Below are 5221 nucleotides of genomic sequence, written 5' to 3' on the forward strand. Positions count from 1 at the left end.
AAGTGGGTGATGGGATTGGCTTGGGAGAAGGATGTGATGGGATTGGCTTGAGAGGAGGGGGTGATGGGATCACTTTGGGAGGAAGTGGTGAGGGGATTGGCTTGGGAGGAGGTGGTGATAGGGTTGCCTTGGGAGAAGGTGGTGATGGGATTGGCTTGGGAGGAGGTGGTGATAGGGTTGCCTTGGGAGAAGGTGGCGATGGGATTGCCTTGGGAAAAAGGGATGATGGAATTGTCTTCGGAGAAGGGGGTGATGGGATTGCTTTGGGAGAAGGTGGTGATGGGATTGAACATAAGAACATAAGAACATAAGAAATAGGAGCAGGAGTTAGGCCATCTAGCCCTTCGAGCCTGCCCCGCCATTCAATAAGATCATGGCTGATCTGAAGTGGATCAGTTCCACTTTCCCGCCCTCTCCCCATAACCCTTAATTCCCTTGTCTATCAGAAACCTATCTACCCGTGTCTTAAATATATTCAGTGAGGTAGCCTCCACCACTTCAACGGGCAGAGAATTCCAGGGATTCACCACCCTTTGAGTGAAGAAGTTCCTCCTCAACTCCGTTCTAAACTGCCCCCCCTTTATCTTGAGGCTGTGCCCTCTAGTCCTGCTGTCCTTTCTGAGCGGGAAGAATCTCTCTACCTCTACCCTATCCATCCCCTTCATTATCTTATACGTCTCTTATAAGATCCCCCCTCATCCATCTAAACGCCAACGAGTACAGACCCAGTCTATTTAGTCTCTCTTCATAGTTCAACCCCCTCAACTCCGGTATCAGCCTAGTGAACCTCCTCTGCACTCCCTCCAAGGCCAAAATATCCTTGTGTAAGTGCGGCGACCAAAACTGCACACAGTACTCCAGCTGCGGCCTCACCAATGCCCTATATAGCTGCAGCAAGACCTCCCTGCTTTTATATTCAATCCCCCTCGCTATGAAGGCCAGCATCCCATTCGCCTTCCTGACCACCTGCTGCACCTGCAGACTGGGTTTTTGCGACTCATGCACAAGGACCCCCAGGTCCCTCTGCACCGTAGCATGCTGCAGCTTTTCGCCCTTTAAATAGTAATCCCTCCTACTATTATTCCTGCCAAAGTGGATAACCTCACACTTGCTAACATTGTACTCCATCTGCCAGGTCCTCGCCCACTCGCTCAGCTGATCCAGATCCCTCTGCTGACTTTCCACACCCTCCACACAATTTGCTTTTCCACTTATCATTGTGTCATCAGCAAATTTCGACACCCTACACTCAGCCCCCTCCTCCAGATCATCTATATAAATGGTAAATAGTTGAGGCTCCAGCACCGATCCCTGCGGAACTCCACTAGTCACCAACCGCCAATCAGAATAGCATTCATTGATACCAACTGTCTGCCTCCTATTTGACAGCCAATCCCCTATCCACGCTAATACCTTACCCACAACTCCATGCCCCCTAACCTTCTGAAGCAACCTTTTGTGCGGCATCTCATCAGACACCTTCTGATAATCGAGAAACACCACATCCACCGGTTCCCCTCTATCCACCGCACTAGACACATCCTCATAGAATTCCAATAAATTCATCAGACACGACTTCCCCTTAACTAATCCATGCTGTGTCTGCTCTATCAAAGGATTCTTCTCTAGGTGCCTCGCTATTTCTTCTTTGATGATGGATTCAAGCATTTTTCCAACAACAGACATTAAACTAACCGGCCTTTAATTCCCTGATTGGCTTGGGAGAAGTGGGTGAGCGGATTGCCTTCGGAGAAGGGGGTGATGGGATTGCCTTGGGAGGAGGGGGTGATGGGATTGGCTTGGGAGGAGGGGGTGATGGGATTGGCTTGGGAGAAGGGGGTGATGGGATTGGCTTGGGAGGAGGGGGTGATGGGATTGGCTTGGGAGGAGGGGGTGATGGGATTGGCTTGGGAGGAGGGGGTGATGGGATTGGCTTGGGAGGAGGGGGTGATGGGATTGGCTTGGGAGGAGGGGGTGATGGGATTGGCTTGGGAGGAGGGGGTGATGGGATTGGCTTGGGAGAAGGTGGTGATGGGATTGGCTTGGGAGAAGGTGGTGATGGGATTGGCTTGGGAGGAGGGGGTGATGGGATTGGCTTGGGAGAAGGGGGTGATGGGATTGGCTTGGGAGAAGGGGATGATGGGATTGGCTTGGGAGGAGGGGGTGATGGGATTGGCTTGGGAGGAGGGGGTGATGGGATTGGCTTGGGAGGAGGGGGTGATGGGATTGGCTTGGGAGGAGGGGGTGATGGGATTGGCTTGGGAGAAAGTAGTGATGGGCAGGCATTTCGTTTTTGCAAAAATATATTTATTCATAAAACATCTGCGTGAACATTACAAAGATTCCAAAATAAATGTTGCACAAAAAGCAGTGATAATCACGTTCTTGACAACGTTACCCTGAGAAGCTTCAATAAAGATAAGGAGGAGTTACAAACATCTTACAATGGTCCTTGCAACTAGTGCAAAGGTATTTAAAGGTTGTCTACATAGAACAAGTTGCACTCCGAGGTGCTTCAGTACAACTGAGAGACATGTGATGTTCAGTGTGTCCGTTCAGTGAGACATTCAGCTCCGTGCACTGTGGTTGAAAGGCCTTGGGCAGTGACCTCCCCCACTGCCCCTCTGTGGCAGCTGTCCCAAGCTTCCGTACATCCCTTAAGGCAGGCTTTTAGGATGCAGCTGAATGGCTTGTTAGGCTATTTGCCTAGTTAAGAGTCAACCACGTTGGCGAGGGTCTGGATTCACATGTAGGACAGAGCGGATAAAGACGGCAGATTCCCTTCCCGAAAAGGCATCATCACACTGGATGGGTTTTTTCTACAGTTTGGTTGCTACATGACTAAGTTTACTTTGTTCCAGATTTTATCTCTTTATTTGAATAAAGCACATTCTTGCAACAAGAAGAAAATGCTTGCCCATCACTACCATCTCTGGAGGCAATCAGGGATGAGCAAAATCATAGAATCACAATTTTAAAAAAAAATCCCACCAAAAACATTGAATTAAAAATTTAAAAATCTGAATTTAAAATTAAAAATTTGAATTAAAAATTGAATTTAAATTTTGAAATTTTTGATTTTGATTGAGTTTAAATTTTAAAAGTCTGAACTTAAAAATTGAATTTCAATTTTGCTCCGGTGGGATATGAACTAATACAGGGTATTATTCCAGACCTTTGGTAGAATGGTATGATAACTACTATGCCACCGTGCCGCTCTATCATTGAGAAAAATCAGACAGCTGCTCAGAAACACTGATTTGATTTGATTTATCATTGTCACATGTATTAGTACACAGAGAATTGTATCGTTTCTTGCACGCTATACAGATAAAGCATATTGTATGTGGAGAAGAAAAGGAGAGGGTGCAGAAAGTCACACAGAGGATGCACAGTCATAGCTAGGGTGTAGAGAAACAACAGGGCAACAGGGAAGAAACTGTTCTTGAGTCGGTTGGTACGCATACTCAGACTTTTGTATCGTTTCCTGAAGGAAGAAGGTGGAAGAGAGAACGTCCGGGGTGCGTGGGGTCCTTGATGATGCTGGCTGCTTTGCCGAGGCAGCGGGAGGTGTAGACAGAGTCAATGGATGGGAGGTTGGTTTGAGTGATGGACTGGGCTACATTCATGCCCTTTTGTAGTTCCTTGCGGTCTTGGGCAGAGCGGGAGCCCATACCAAGCTGTGATACACCCAGAAAGAATGCTTTCTGTGGGGCATCTGTAAAAGTTGTTCAGACGCCTGTGGCAGGCGCATCAATTGGAAGAGTCTGCTGGTGATAACATATGGGAGCCTGGGACTGACTCCCTTCAAGGCTTTGTCAGCCTGGCTTGCATAACCTTCAGGCTTCGGCTAATTCACACCTCCACTCAAGCGTCTGCATTTTCCTTTCTATTTTCTCGTTGCTTTGAATAAATGTCCGCTGTTACCCCACGGACATGTTTTCTTCATATTTAGAAGCACAGCGAGGGAGAATTTGACTCTTGCTCATCCTGATGCCTTCTCTTGCCTGAGTACGCTTTAATCTCAGCCCTTCCCTGTTTACTCCAGTTTTAACAGTCATGTGTTTTCAACTTGAAAGCGTTGCTTTGGCAGGGCCAGGGGAAAAGAGCCGGGGACCGGGACTAATTAGACAGCTCCACCGGATAGCTGGAAGAACAGACAGAATAGCCTCCCACTCTGAACTGAGAGCCCCAGCTCCTGGAGTTTTAGCTGCTTCTCCTGCCTCAGAAGCGTGTTAATGAACGGAGGGTGTGCGTTTGTGCTGAGAAAGATCGATCCTTAGGCCGCATTTGAGTTACGAACATCAGTTGTTAAGAAGGCATACGGTGTCTTGGCGTTTATTGGTAGGGGGATTGAATTTAGGAGTCGCAACGTCATGTTGCAACTGTACACAACTCTGGTGCGGCCGCACTTGGAGTATTGTGTGCAGTTCTGGTCCCCACATTATAGGAAGGATGTGGAGGCTTTGGAGAGGGTGCAGAGGAGGTTTACCAGGATGTTGCCTGGTATGGAGGGGAGGTCCTATGAGGAGAGACTGAGGGATTTGGGGTTGTTTTCGTTAGAAAGAAGGCGGCTAAGAGGGGACCTTATTGAAACATATAAGATGATTAGAGGTTTAGATAGGGTGGGTAGTGATAGCCTTTTTCCTCGGATGGAGAAAGCTAGCACGAGGGGGCATAGCTTTAAATTAAGGGGTGGTAGTTATAGGACGGATGTCAGGGGTAGGTTCTTTACCCAGAGGGTGGTGAGGGATTGGAATGCCCTGCCTGCTGCAGTTGTAAATGCGCCTAGTTTGGGGGCGTTTAAGAGATCCGTGGATAGGTTTATGGATGAAAAGGGATTGGTTTAGGTTAGAGGGTCATTGCTTTTTAACTGGTCGGCGCAACATCGTGGGCCGAAGGGCCTGTTCTGCGCTGTAATGTTCTATGTTCTATGTTCTATCACCTCAAGAACTGAACACAACCAAAGGAACTGAAGAGAAGACTCTGCTTCTTTTATTCATTGGCCTCGCTAAATTGCCCCTCAGTGTCCCAAATAAGGGAGATTACTGGGGTAAATATGTGGCTCAAAGGGGATAGGGACTGGGTAAGATGCTCTATCAGAGAGACAGCACAGACTTGATTGTCCGAATGGCCTCCTTCTGCACTGGATTACTATTTTTTTATTCATTTATGGGACATGGGCATCGCTGGCTGGCCAGCATTTATTGCCCATCCCAAG

The sequence above is a fragment of the Carcharhinus amblyrhynchos genome, chromosome 2 (genome assembly GCF_965287045.1).
Source record: "Carcharhinus amblyrhynchos chromosome 2, sCarAmb.v2.hapA, whole genome shotgun sequence".
Lineage (NCBI taxonomy): Eukaryota > Metazoa > Chordata > Chondrichthyes > Carcharhiniformes > Carcharhinidae > Carcharhinus > Carcharhinus amblyrhynchos.